At 40.8% G+C, this 15,801-nt stretch overlaps 1 long non-coding RNA gene across 1 annotated transcript in view; it reads right to left on the reverse strand.

Annotated features, from left to right (window-relative positions):
* Positions 1-2,948: 2,948 nt before the first annotated feature.
* The window catches only part of LOC135375407 (uncharacterized), a 40,829-nt gene continuing 27,976 nt past the window's right edge, over positions 2,949-15,801 (reverse strand). Inside the window, exons 2-4 of the long non-coding RNA XR_010417241.1 lie at positions 3,139-3,162; positions 3,015-3,047; positions 2,949-2,961 (exon numbers count right to left, since the gene is read on the reverse strand). This is a non-coding gene — a long non-coding RNA (uncharacterized LOC135375407). The remainder of the gene's footprint in view (positions 2,962-3,014; positions 3,048-3,138; positions 3,163-15,801) is intronic.

Raw genomic sequence — 15,801 nt, forward strand, 5'->3', positions numbered from 1 at the left:
CCGCACATGGAGGGGCCACTTAAAATACAACGAAAAGGATGTCGGAAACGAAAAGGTTCGGGGGTAGACATGACGTGTGCGCACACGTTGAGCGAAGAAAAAGAAGTGACTGAGACTCGTAGAGAAATACATCTCTTTTATTTACACGTCGTCGTCCTCCTCTAGGTCCGAACTGCGTTCCCAATACAGATTATCCAGACTAAAGGTGGACTTCTTTCTCGTCAGTCTGTCCGCCGATAAGATGCGGTCGAGCGTCTTCATCTTGTCCTGACACATTTCTTGACGTGCTTGCAACCATTCCAGGCGGTGGACTTGAAAAGCTTCCTCCACGATGCCACGAATAAATTCGCGAAGTTCTTCGTTTTTTGTCTTTTCCTTGCGACGGCGAGAAACGCAGGAGAATAAACCACACATGGTGTTTTCCAAGTATTGGTCTGAATGATAACGCGCGGATAGCGCGCTCTCCCTTTATACGGCGCTTCCAAATAAAAAACATAAAGAAATGGGCGCCAGAACGAAAGCGAATCAACTACCACCACCACCACCGTGCTCGAAGTGCATGCGCGAGACGTGAAGGGCGACGAGACCAAAACCGAAACGTCCCACGGCAGACGTGGTGGCGCTGCGAGCGCGCGCTCGCGCGCGTGTGACGTATGCTCCGCGAAGAGGGCGCCAGATTCAGTTTTCTGTTTGCCTCTCGTCGGGTGCGGACGTCTGGGCGTCGCTCGTATCGTGACCGTTGATGTGATGGTGAACTCTTTAGTCATGTAAAGAAGATGTAGGGCGGTGTGTGTGTGCATACAGATATGCTTGGATGTCGGTGAGTTGTCGTTTTAATACTTCTTCTTCTGTTGTCGCGTTTACCTACCCCCTAACTGCGGTTACTTGTCGGCGTGTATTGGAGTAGTGTATGTTTGGCGATTTACCTTGTTGTGATTAACAGAAAGTCTTCCCCTTGCTAATATTCTTGTCCGTGCATGCCCAAACATGTTCGCGATGGTGAAAATCCTGGGTGTGCCTGTTTTCGCGCGCGTTTTCCCCTCGTTAGCACTTTTTTGTTTTGTTTTTTCTGCATTCCACGGAAGTCACCATGATGACAGCGGTGCTGCCACCTGACGTGATGCTTTCCGACCTGCCTGGTGTGACGCTTTGCAAATGGCGGCGCCCATGGCTGATGCTGTTACCGATGCTGGACTGACACATTGATGCATTGAATGTGTATAGTAATGACTTGAATTATTAAATGAGTTTAGAAAGTGTATTTATGCGTGTGTGCGCTTCGTTTCATGTGTCTTATTATAAAAAAATACAGCTTAACGATAATTTGATATTTTGCTCCTCTCTCTCTCACGTTGGAATGAATAGTAATTGAATTTATTAATTGCAAATTATATTCTACGATCTATTATCGCATTCTTATGCGTGTATCAGCAATTTTAGGTGAAAAAATCGAAAAAGAAAATTAAAATTTGGGGGAAATAAAGATTTGGGAAAGGGGGGTGAGAGAGGAGGAAGGTATCAAGTTGCTTGTTAAGTTGTGTTATTCCAGTACTACTCCTGTGCTCGCGCAGTAGACGAGGATTTAAAGATGGAAGAAGACGAGGATTTAGAAATGCTGTCTAGGATTTAAATACTAGAGGCATAGTTGCATCATTCTAATAAAGTATCCGTTTCTAGGTGGAGAACTCTCGGTTCCTTGTGCTGGCGCGCTTGTCCAAATATTGGCTCCCATGGGCAGGGCCAGCAACTTTCATGCCTCCTAACTCGTAATCGCTTCCGTGTATCAAAATTCACTCCGGGATATAAATACTAGGGCTATAGTTGCGCCATTATACCAAAGCATTCTTTTCTAGGTAGAAAACTGCTGGTTCCCTGCGCTCGCGCGGTAGACGATGACAACTTTCATGCCTCTTAAAGTCATGAACGCTTCCGTTTATCAAACTGCTCTCTAGGATTTAAATACTAGAGGAATGGTTGCATCATTCTAATAAAGTATCCGTTTCTAGGTGGAAAACTCTCGGTTCCTCATGCTGGCCCGCTTGTCCAAATATTGGCTCCCATGGGGAGGGCCAGCAACTTTCATGCCTCCTAACTCGTAATCGCTTCTGTTTATGAAAATGCTCTCCGGGATATAAATACTAGGGCTATAAGTAGTAGGAGGGCGGGCCGAAACTACAGTGTGGCGAAACTACAGGATCCCTGCCCTGAGCTCTGCGCGTATTTTTCCCCGCGCGGCGCGTCCCTGCGCGTATTTTTCCCTGCGCGGCGCGTGCACGGAGGGTTGCCCGCGCGCTTATAACATGCAGAGACATGGAAAGAAGGGTCATACACAAAAAGTACACGAGAAAATATATTTATTAATGCCAATCAAGTTGCCAATTGTAAAGCCAATAGTGCTGGGTATTGTGCCAATTGTGATGCTGATCAGGTGAAGGAGAAAATCCCAGCCGAAAAACCTTCGCCACCTGTAACAGAAGAAACAAAAACGCAAGACAGTACATGGGGATAATATACAAAATTTATTATATCCAGTCCCTAGATTCTGAAAGAACACATAAAATCAACATTCGTCAAACTGCTTACCAATTGATCACTTACAGACCACCACACCACGCGACCTGAAAGACGACTTATCTTTATATGACACTATATTCGCACTGAATAATACATACAATATTGCGGCCACACGGGATAATCTGGAAAACATACATTTCATCATCACATTGCCATGATAGCAACAATAATATCAACTCCAATAATACATACACTGTGGTGCTGGACCCCAAGCGTCTGAAAGAGAATCTCATTTAATATCATATTCTATTTTCAATAATACATACAATATTGCGGCCACATAGGATAATCTGGAAAACATACAATTCAATATCATCACATTGACATTATAGCAACAATAATATCAACTCCAATAATACATACACTGTGGTGGTGGACCCCAACCATCTGAAAGAGAATCTCATTTATTATCATAATCGCATCCTATAACTTTTACTCACATTCCTCGTGATGTGGTCGTTCTTCTCTAGTGTCTAAAAAGGATACATGCAATTAGTAATAACTAAAATCATCTGAAATGGAGGTCATATATTAAAGTCAAAATTAAACAAATTTATTACATACATCTTGGTAGAGGTGATTCATGATCTGAAACAAGAAATAAAATTTGAATACTTTTTTCATAATCATTATAATTCCTTACTGTTTTCAAAGAAAAAACAGGAGGCTTGTGCTGAACACTGAGAAAAGACAATATTCATGAGCAAACAACAACACTGCAAAGCAAAAACTTACCACTCTCGTCCATCATCTTTGAAGTGATGACAGGAAGGAACTTTCACTTTAAATGTGCTCAACCCTCATTATCATACAACCTCCTCTCCACTCAATTCACTTTATTACATGTGGAACAAGGTCAGCTCCTTATTTTCCTACTCGTTCCCCAAACCATCAACTTTCTCACTCCCAAAAATAATTATGTGGAAGCTCTTTCGCCAATGTATTGGAAAGGAACAGGAGGAGGAGGAGGAGGAGGTTGAGTCAACCGAAGAGAAGAAATGGCGACTGAAACAAGAAATTTATGAAGCGAAAGCTAATGCTATCAGGCGTGTTTTGTCACACGAACGTCTCCTTGCACTCAAACGACATTCGGCGAAAAGTCAATTTGATCAAATCGATGGTTGGGGGAGCACTGCATGGTAATAAATCTAGTTCTTAACTTATCTTATTTTCAGTTTCATTTCTACCTCTGCGACACAATGTCGGACATAAGACTGTTTTCTTTCATCCACCCGGCGCGAATTATTATATGTGGACCTTCCATGTCAGGAAAAACTTACCTAGTTCGTAACATCCTGAGAAACTTATCAGTATTCACAGTAGTCCCAGAACAAATATTTTATGTCAGAAAATATGATGCTAGCTGGCAGAATGAATTCACTAAAATTACATTTAGTAAAGAATTACCAAAGACATGGGATAAGAACATACCAACACTGATTATAGTTGATGATCTCATGACTGAAAAGAATGTTATGCAGGATATGGTTCATCTCTATACGTGAGCATCACATCACAAGAATGCATCAATTATTTTTCTCTGTCAGTACTTCTTCCATAACGATGTAAACTATTGCACCCTATCACACAACAGTACATATATAATATAATTTAATAATTTAAGGTCTCGAGCGCAACTCGAACTTCTAGGACAGCAAATCTATGGGAAATCGCAGTTACCATACTTCATGAATGCATTCGAACAGGCAACAGAGAAACCGTTTGGTTATCTAGTGATTGACCTACATGCACTTACACAGTCTGATAAAAGATTGCGAACGGGTATAACTAAGCTCGAGTCACAATTTGTTTTCATACCAAAATGAAAAGTCTACGTCATCATTTAACTTTCCTTAAAGTGCTTGCAACTTGTACTCCAAAAGAACGGGAAAACATTTTGAGGGAGGCTCCTCCACACAGCATTGAAGCTCTTTCCAAAGTTTGCAAGAATATATTGAATGGTAATGTTAAACTTTCACCGAAACTATACAAAGATTTAAAGAAATATAAAGCGACCATTCGCTACATTGCATATAAACCATTGCACAAATCGCCAAAAAAGCTACAAAAGTTTCTCTATCGCCAACGAGGAGGTTTGGCTCCATTACTCCCACTGTTACTAACAGGTTTGACCAGTATATTAGGTGGTGTAGCAGGGCGGGCTATAGCTAAAGTAGCCGGTGTTTGAAAATGGCAACAAAAATCGAGGTATTAAACCCAGTGGACACTATTTTGGAATCTAATGAAAGTGAAGACGTAAAGGTAAAACGTATGCTAACAGCTGTGTACTACACCATAAAAAATCAATTGAAACCAACAGTAGAATCAGATCCGCCGATAATAAAACCACTACAAATGACGGAAAGCATTAGTAGAAAATTCGATTATGATTCTCTACCAGATGAAATAACTATTAAAAAAGTAAGACGAATAGTGTCAACGCTACCAAGGAGTTTGTCATGGAATGAAAAAGGAGAAATCATTCATAACGGCAAAGCCATTCAAGGCTCCAGTATAGTGGAATTGGTATTGTACCTCTCCGGTCATAATCGAGTGAGGCCCGCTTGGTTTGTAAAGGTATCAAAACTTCTACCATCGCATAAAATCAGACAGAAAAGAAAATCAAAGAAGAAAATATTGTGGGAGACCTACAAAGTCGCAGCAAAGAAAGTTGCTTTCATCTTCGGACGAAGAATATTTTTCAGAAGAAGAATGAGCTACAGGTCACCTGACGGTGGGCTCGGAGGGGTCAAACGTTATCAAAAGGCACGGAAAATCACAAGGAAAGAAGCACTACAAGAATTACAACGCGACGATGTCTATACTCTCCACAAAGATGCAAGACGCAGATTTAAGAGAAGGAAAGTCATCTCACTACACCTGAACGATCTCCACCAAGCAGATCTCATTTCATTCATTCAATACAAGAAATACAATAAAGGATTCTCCTACATACTGCTTGTGATAGACTGTTTGTCAAGGCAAGTCATGGCCACACCTCTCAAGACGAAGCGATGTGAAGACGTGAAGAAAGGAATTGCGAAGCTATATCGAAATAGAGGGAAAAAACCTCGACTAATCCATGTAGATCAGGAGCGTGAGTTCTTCAACAAAGTTGTGCAGGCTTGGTGTAAGCGTCATGGCATCCTAATGTATGCCACTAGGACTAATCAAAAAGCGTTTTTGGCTGAACGTGCAATCAGGACAATTAAAGGTCGCCTGTTCCAATATTTCCAAAGTAAAGGACATCACAAATACCTTAAAATTCTTCCAAAGATTATAGAAGATTATAACAATTCTTACCATAGAACTATTAAAATGGCACCGAATGAAGTGAATGAAAGCAACGAAGTTGAACTCTTCAATAGACTAAACAGTAAAAAAGATGTTGACATCACAATACCATTCGAAATTCGCCAGCAAGTGTGTGTTCTATTAAATCGATCAATCTTTGACAAGGGGTACAGTGGACACTGGTCTCACATAATCTATACAATTTCGAGGTATAAGAAAACAGATCCCCCTGTCTTTTACATTGCAGACCCAGATGGTGTAGAAAAAGAGGGCACATATTATGCAAATGAATGGCAGCTCGTTATCAAAGACTCTGATGACCCATATCCAATTGTCAAAATTATACTCAGTAAGAAAATTGATGGAGTCACTCATTATAAAGTGAAGTGGGCTGGTTATGACGATTGATTTAACTCATGGGTTCCAGTGCAAGATGTTGCCAGGCTCTGAGTTTTATATGTACCTCCTATCCAATGACTGTACTGAATTATATCCATCAAATACACTGGACAATTTTACAGTTGCTTTGAATGCACCCCTACAACTTACTGGAAAGTATGAAGTTGGATTACAAGAACTATCCATTTGCAATCTATTCTATAATATGCCACGGAGTGATGACATTGTCATACAGATTGATTACAAAGACTTTGCAGAGGTTCGCGAGACTATCGTCGTTAAAGAAACCATTGAAATGGCCCTTCTAGAGCTTTTCGAAGACTTGAACAGTTCTCTCAATTATATTGACGGGAGATATGTATTCAATTTGCCACATTCTATTTGGTCAATTAAATTTATAGGTGAAAACTTGCAAGAGGCTATTGGAGTGCCATCCATTCAAGGCAATACAATTATAGGTTCTAAGGTGCCTCGTCAGGACACATTCCTTCGAGAGGAAATCGCTTCGCAGCTATGCATACTAGAAGAAATTTCTATTCTTACTTCAACTGGCTTGATCACATTTATTCCAGGTTGTTCTATCAAGACCACATTAAATCGTTTTTTTAGAACGCACAAAATTGAAGCAAGTGTAACATTCCAAGAAAATAGTCATAGATTGTCACAATCATTACACAGTCTCTTTGCTATTCCAGAACAGCTCAAGAATCTCCTCAGATTAAATAATTTAAATATAAAAGATGATACAGCCTACCACTATAGAGATCCATTTGAACGCGCATATGACTTGATTATAGAGAAAGTACTTGTTACAAAAAGAATAACTATTCCACCAGATCATTATGAAACTCCGAAATTACTGCTACATACAATCAACAATCAATTAGAGGGCAAAGCTCTACTCACATATAGTAATGACAGAAAGCTCTGCACTATCAACCCAATTGACGGTGTACCATTCATCTATCAGAATATCTCTCTAATATGTTGGGTTTTGCACCACTTACAACTTTTCCGAGCAGTACAATTGGAAACACGCACCTCAGGCTTACACCCTTATTCCATCATTTTATAGTTTATTGTGACATTATCGAATCATCACATTTAGGTGCAAAGAAGTTTTACAAAATTAAAATTAGTTCCATACTCTGCAAAGGAAGACAATATCGTTCATTATGCATTCCAAAACATACAATATTTTAAGCTATTGCATATTGAAATAAATTTCATTTCAATTAAGTTGTGTGACGACTCTGGTCGACCTCTCCACTTCAAAGGTCCAAGCAAAACAGCTTTAGCTCTACACTTAAACATGTTTCTTAAAGAAACTTCTTTGGTGGCCTTACGCCATACTCAGGACCAATGTTCCAAAGGGGTAGTGGATTTTTTAAATCATTGCGCAAGTTTGCATTACCACTCCTGCGCCGAGCACAACCATATGTTACTAAGACCGCTGCAGAATGCTGCAAAAAATCTCGCACGGAAATTATCAGATGGACAGCATTTGAAAGAAGCTATTAGAAACAGTGCATCTGAGCTTAAAGCACAAGTCTTAAAAGAGTTCGCCAGAGGTGGCAGACGGAGAAAAAGAAGAAGAAAAGATGTCTTTGACAAGCAACCCGATTGGAGTGATGAATAAATATTTTCGTCAATCCAGCTGTCCATTGTTTGACTAGGAAAAAGGAGCCGTCCAACGCTTGCAGTGGGGGCCAAGATATGGCAAAACGGGAAATAAGGCAATATAACTGATTGCGGCGGGTCGTTCGCGACATGGAACAAATATTTTCGTCAATGCAGCTGTCCATTGTTTGACTAGAAAAAAGGAGCCGTCCAATGCTTGCAGTGGGGGGCAAGATATGGCAAAACGGGAAATAAGGCAAGATAACTGATCGTGGCAGGTCGTTCGCGACAACTTTTACAATCGCATTCGGGTTCACTGCCTGGGAGAGGATACGAAGCATTCGCGAAAAGCGGAAATAAGAGTCATATAAGTGGTCTGGCAAGCCCTGAAAAAATAAAACAAAGGAGAGGGTGATACTTGTATTCAGTCGCAAACATGTCACTGGTCAATGTAGTCCACGCCCAGTCCGAACTGGTTTTGAAGGGAGAGTGTGAGCTGTTTCAAATCCCGCCAACTCAAATCTCTATAGAATCATGTGAGAATCAATTGTTCTACCCTATATCGACAATTACCAGTGGCGAATCTACAATTGAATGGAATATAAGCAATCTTTCTGATCTCTATCTTGATGTTTCTAGCATGTACATTAAACTATCTATGCAGATATTGAGAAGTGATGGAAGTGACCCATATACAAGAACTGCGGATGGTGTAGTCAATGATGTTGTATTCCCTGTGAATAACTTGGGAGCTGCAATGTTTAAGTATATTAACGTATATATCAATCAGCGATTAGTATCATCAAATTGTCTGAATTCCTATCGATGTATGCTTGACACTTTGCTGCACACAAATACTCATCTTCAGAAAACAGTAGATGATTGTGGTTTGTATATTTATGATTCAGGTGAACATGCTGCAAATGATCCAAATTCCAAAGTTGCTAAAGCACTCATTTCTAGAACAAGTGGTGGTAAACTATTTGAAGTTGTCATGCGTGTTAATACAGATTTGACAGATCAAATTAAGCTATTATTACTGAGATTGGATGTTAGGATATCAGCCGTGCACGCTAGCGATACGCATCGCTTATTGACTGGTCCAGGAGAAACACACCAACATCAAATCAAGATACACAATGCAGTATTGTCATTACGTAAAATCAAAGTCACTAACTCAACTTTCCTCTCTCACCAGTCTATATTAAAGAAACATCCAGCATGCTATACTATGCGAGGTTTAGAGAGCAAAATTAAGACATTAACTGCCAGCTCGGTGGATGGAGTTTTTGATAATCTATACACTGACCGCATTCCAGATCGAATCTCAATGGTTATGACACGAACCGAAGCCTATCAGGGTGACTTCAAATTGAGTCCGTTCAATTTTGAACATTGCAATGTGAGTTCAGTAACGCTAACGATTGACGGACATAGAAAACAACTCTCGTACGATTGGGACAATGATCTAGGCAGAGGGAGCTATTATGAATTCTTATCTCCACTGAATGATAGAAGCGTCGAGCTACGTTATCAGAATTATAAAACTAATTCGTTCATATTGCATTGGAACCTCAGTGCAGACGAGTCCGTTGGTGGTTATTTTAATCCAATACGTAAGGGAAATTGAAGAATTGAACTTAAATTTGCAAAACCATTGCCTCACGCGGTGTTGATTATACTTATAAGTGAGAGCCCCAAGATGTTGACCGTCAATGCCGACCTTGCAGTTCACTTGGATTAAATCATGGACGTTCTAGACCTTGAATTATTGTTTTCAATGAATCCTCAAACTGTGAGAATGTATCGAGGAACCTACGCTGTCGACAGAGTTTCGCCACATCAAGAAGAAGGTTTCATTGTCATTAATACGCATCCACACGACGGCCCAGGAGAGCATTGGTTGTTGTACATGATGGATCGCAATGATAGATTCATCTATGTGGACAGCTTTGGTCTACCACCAACTGAAGAAGAATTGCTAGATCTACCTGTTGACGAATATTGTGACAAGTGTATACAGAGTCTCTACAGCTCCCACTGCGGTCTATTTGTTTCCGTATTTGCTTCCCGTCTTTGCAAGAATTATTCACCCAAAAGCATTATGTCATTATTTGACAATAACCTTGTACATAACGATCTCAAGGTAATAAAAATGACTGAAGAGGAATACCTTGTTTAAAAAATTGTTTTTATTTGTTCAATGTACAAGCTCTTTGAAGATAATCCTCCAGACTCACTATCTTGAATGTTGAATGTAATAATGTTGAATGTAATAATTCCAACGGATTGGTCTTCTCAAACCGGCATTTATAAGGGCCGGTGAAATCTGTTCACCATCGCGATAGCGTCTTAACAAGTCACATTTCACAGCGACAAACTTTTGCAGTCTCTTCCTTAGTTGTCCACGCCTTGTTCTGAGTTGATACGGTAAACTTCGCAAGATGAGTTTGAAGTCACTTTCAGGTCCGTTGCAGTTCAAGTACGAGTTTAGTTTCAAAAGGTCCTTGTACATCATCCACTGTATAGTCAATTGAAATCTCTCAGCCGAGTTCATGTTGATTCCGAGTTGGGGTGGCATCCAAAATATGGCCTGATATTACGATCTAGCCAGTCTGATGATTTTGTTGAAATCAATCCACCGCAGCGACATCTTCTCAGATGGTCACCATTTTGTATAAAGAAGCGTCTGGGTGGTGTCTTCAATGTTTGAACAATGGGCAAATCGCCTGTCAGGAGGCACTCGTAATCTAAAACAAAAAATCTCCTTAGAGTAAGTGGAATAAGATAAGAAAGCTGTAAACTCACAGTCCTTCAGGGAGAGTGAATAGCACACGTCTGTTTCCATTGTTGACAATAGAGAGAATGCGATGGAAAGGATGCCTATTGGTTATCTGTGGTATGCCATTGGTTATCGATTTTCTATACCCAATTTTCGAGTCCGCCCACACTTACTATAAAATAGTAGCCGATGGCTTGTTTTTCCCACCAAGTTCTACTGCCCTGCTTGTTTCATTTGTGCTGCTGCCAAAATCTTTGAACAGTAAGTCTGCTTCTTACATATTATTCCTATTTTAATTTATGGAAAATCTGTTCTAGTGCCTCGCTGTGGAATCTGTGGGCACGATTGCGTTGAGGAAGTAATTCGCCGTATAGAGGAGGAGGAAGCTCACGTTCCAAATTTAGATCCTGCTTTGTTTGATGAAGAGTGGGGTTTAGAATTCGATCAGGTTTTGATGGATGGAGTTTTTGAAGATAATACGCCGGCAGATGCCGTGCAAAATCCAGAGCCTGTTGTGAACGATCTCGCGGAACACGTTTCGGTGTGTCATCCAGGTGTTAGCGTACCATACTTTCCATTCTTTGAATCCGCTGTGGCCTTTGAAGGGTACCTTGGACGTTACGTCCTGTTGGCGTCACCATATGACGACTTTGTCGAGGATCCATTTGAATACCTGGTACATTACCAGCATGATATAGTTTCCATATTACAACAACACCCCATACCATTTAAATTTTATGTGCGCATGAAAGTATTGATGGTGAAGCAAGTTGGCGATTTGATGAGCAGCCATTTTGCTTTTCTAAGTGCCGTGTCGCGTGAAATTCATAGTCTCGCGGATATAATGGTTGCGCTAAATGAAATGATTAGCGAGTTAGTGCGCAACCTTGAAAATTATCAGGGTGAAGGTAGCGGTTATGTCTCCCGAGATGTATCCGAAATCGAATTGAATGTAAGCATGATTGAAAAAAAGAGGATTGGTTGTGACAGTGTAATTCCTGCCGAATTGAAAAAAAGAAAGAAAACACTCACAAATGTAAAATGCCCCGACAACGAGTGTTTCAAATACAATACTTTAGCGCTATTGCACCCTCAAAAAACACATGGAAATGAGTGCAAAACCTATCGCAAGTATCTCGTGGATCTCGAATCGAATCCCGCAGCTAGAGTCAAATGATGGCCCGACGGTCCGGTATCATATTCAGAGATTGCAGAATTTGAAGAACGGAATCAAATTGAAGTGTATGTGTACTCATATCAGGATGGGAGTATCCACACTTCCCGCGTTCTGCGTCTCGCATTTGACAATAAAGTGCAATTATTAGAATTTGATAATCACTTTTTTGGGGTAAGGAATTTCAGTACCTTGTTTGGACACAAAGCAATGTTTTTTGTGAAAAGTGTACGAGGGGATTTAAGAAACAGGAAAACCTAATGTCACATAGGAGAGTGTGCAGGAATTTTGAGGAGCTTTTGTTGGAGTTCCCTGAGCCAGGTAAGAATGTTCTAAAATTTGAGAAGTTTGGTCACATGTTTGCATTTCCATATATTATCGGACTCGATACAGAGTCTATCCTCGACCCTAATACGAATGTGAAAAGTGCCATGCAGAAGCATGTTATGAGTTCCTTCTGCTGCATTCTAATCAGAACCTATGATTCGAAAATACTGGCAAATGAAAAATATTTAGGCCCCGATGCCGCATCCAGATGTGTCGACTGCCTGTTACGTTTTCATAACAAGGTGGTCGATATCAGTCGTTGCCCTGCCCCCATTAAACTCACAGATGAAGAAACTCGTAAACATATCGCTGCAACGCACTGCGAGTATTGCGGTGTGTTGGTTAGTGTTCATCGGAAAAAGGTGCGTCATAACGATCACAGTCGTGAAAGCAGTGTCAGCAACTTCTTGGCTACCATTTGTAACGAATGCAAGATCAGTTGCAGCAATCATGGCAAAATTCCTGTGCTCATCCACAACCTTCAGTATGACATCAGCTCCCTACTGCATTGCTTCCATGCTTTGAAGTGGAAATCCCCACCCAAACTCATCGCGACGAGTTCTGAGATTCGGAATTTCGAATATGGCAATCTCATATTCAGGGACACCACTCAATTTTTAAATAGTTCCCTTTCTTGCCTGTTGGATAGTTTGAAAGTATCGGAAGGAATTGAAGCATTTAAGTGCCTACAGCAGGTGTATGGTAATGACTTTGCACGTTTAACCAGGAAAGGCGTGTACCCTTATTCATGGATCAAAAGCTTTGAAGTCTACAATGAAGCATGCCTGCCAGTAAAGGATGGTTTTTATGACGATTTGAATGGTACACACATTAGCGACGATGACTATGCTTTTGCTCGGGAAACATATGATCATTTTGAATGCAAATCGCTGAGAGATTATACTTTGATCTATTTAGAATGTGATGTCTTGCTCCTGTTAGATGTTATGCAGCATTTTAGACGGCTTTCTATGAAGACATATGGCTTGGAAGTGCTGCACTTTGTCAGTCTACCTGGATTCAGTTGGCAGGCTGCTCTCAAGTATACAAAGGCCGAGATCGAGCTGCTTACAGATGAAGATATGTATCGAACCATCGAGTCTTCTATTAGAGGTGGTATTTGTCAACAAAGATTGAGGTATGCTGCTGCCAATAACAAATATTGTACAAACTTTGACCCAGAGAAACCACAAAGTTATATCTTCTATTGGGATGCAAACAGTTTGTATGCCAGTTGTCAAACATTGCCATTGCCTATTGGAAGATTCGAGTGGGTGCCCGAATCCGAATTTTCGAGTTTGGACATCATTAACCATCCTCGGGATGCAGAGTATGGCTACATTTATGTGTGCGACCTCGTCTACCCACCGGAGTTACATCAGAGGACCAGGTATTTCCCACTAGCTCCAATGAAGCAAAAGGTTAACGAGAGCTGGTTGTCTGAGTATCAGTTGGCTCTAAAAGATCAGTTGAATTACAAACCTGCGGCACAGAGTAAGTTACTTCTCACATGTAATGATAAAACAGAGTATGTTGTACATTATCGTTTGCTGAGTCTATATTGTAGGTTAGGTATGCGGGTGAGCAAAATTCATAAAGTGTTGAAATTTCGTCAGGGTACGGTCTTTGGTCCATACATTGCAATGAACATTAAGCGACGCATTGCAGTGCAAACGGACTTTGAGAAGCAGATACTGAAGTTAAGCTGTAATGCCCTTTATGGGAGGACGCTCCTTTCCCCCAGGTGATTTAGATCAATTAAGATAGCATTCAGCAAAGAAGAGGCCCAGAGATATAGCTCCTCAAAGGATTGCATTCGATTTGAAATTTTGTCAGAGAATTGTGTGTTGTATGAGATGAAGAAAAGGAAAGTAAAGTGTAGCTTTCCATTACAGATTGGTTTTTGTATTTTAGATTATAGTAAGTTGGTAATGTATGAATTTGTCTATTGCACTTTATTGGAAAAATTGAATTGTCCCATCACTATCATGTATTCGGATACCGATTCTATCATTGGTGTGTTTCATACGTCAGAGTATGAAGAAGAAATCAAAAAGATTGCAGATGATCACCTACCCCACTGATCATCCACTCTATAGCAAAAAAAATAAAGGGGCACTGTTCCGCTTCAAGGATGAGACTGGAGGCAGGATAATTGAAGAGGTTGTTGCCTTGAAAGCAAAAATGTATTCTATCCGATTGAGTGACGATAGTCAAATTGCTAGGGCAAAAGGTGTTAAGAAAAGTATTGCTCATAAGGAATTGCACCATGATGTATATAAAGATGTTTTGTTTAATAGTGTGAAGGTAAGTCATCCACAAAGGACCATATGTAGTAAGCGAAAATGCAAGTATACAGTGGAAACAACTAAGCTTGCACTTATGTCCTATGATGATAAGAGATATCTCTTTAATGCCCTTGAGTCATATCCATATGGAAGCTGTGAAATTGGTAATGAGTAAGTATATTCTTTGTTTCGTGTACTGTGTTTCTTCTATTACAGGTGGTGAAGGTTTTTTGGCTGGGTTTTTCTCCTTCACCTGATTGGCACAATTCCCAGCAGTATTGGCTTTACAATTGGAAACTTGATTGGCATTACGGTTGGCATTAATAAATATATTTTGACTTGTACTTTTTGTGTATGACCCATCTTTGCATGTCTCTGGAAGTTATAATCGCGCGGAGAAGCCTCCGCACACGCGTCGCGCGGGGAAAAATACGCTCAGGGCAGAGTCCTGTAGTTTCGCCACCCCGTAGTTTCTGACCGCCCCTTTACTACTGCTATAGTTGCGCCACTATACCAAAGCATTCTTTTCTACGTAAAAACTGGTGGTTCCCTGTGCTAGCGCGGTAGACGAGGACAACTTTCATGCCTCTTAAGTCATGAACGCTTCCGCTTATCAAATGCTCCCTAGGATTTAAATACTAGAGGCATAGTTGCATCATTCTACTAAAGGATCCGTTTCTAGGTGGAAAACTCTCGGTTCCTCGTGCTGGCGCGCTTGTCCAAATATTGGCTCCCATTGGCAGGGCCAGCAACTTTCAAGCCTCCTAACTCGTAATCGCTTCCGTTTATCAAAATGCGCTCCGGGATATAAATACTAGGGCTATAGTAGCGCCATTATACCAAAGCATTCTTTTCTTGGTAGAAAACTGCTGGTTCAATGTGCTCGCGCGGTAGACGAGGACAACTTTCATGCCTCTTAAGTCATGAACGCTTCCGCTTATCAAAATGCTGTCTAGGATTTAAATACTCGAGGCATACTTGCATCATTCTAATAAAGTAAATGTTTCTAGGTGGAAAACTCTCGGTTCCTCGTGCTGGCGCGCTTGTCCAAATATTGGCTCCCATGGGCAGGCCAGCAACTTTCATGCCTCCTAACTCGTAATCGCTTGCGTTTATCAAAATGCGCTGCTCGATATAAATACCACGCTATAGTTGCGCCACGAGGCTATAAGACGAGGCTATAGTTGCGCCACTATACCAAAGCATTCTTTTCTAGGTAGAAAACTGCTGGTTCGCTGTTCTCGCGCGGTAGACGAGGACAACTTCCATGCCTCTTAAGTCATGAACGCTTCCGTTTATCAAAATGCTGTCTAGGATTTAAATACTAGAGGCATACTTGCATC

Source organism: Ornithodoros turicata, chromosome 1 (assembly GCF_037126465.1).
Source record: "Ornithodoros turicata isolate Travis chromosome 1, ASM3712646v1, whole genome shotgun sequence".
Classification (NCBI taxonomy): Eukaryota; Metazoa; Arthropoda; class Arachnida; order Ixodida; family Argasidae; genus Ornithodoros; species Ornithodoros turicata.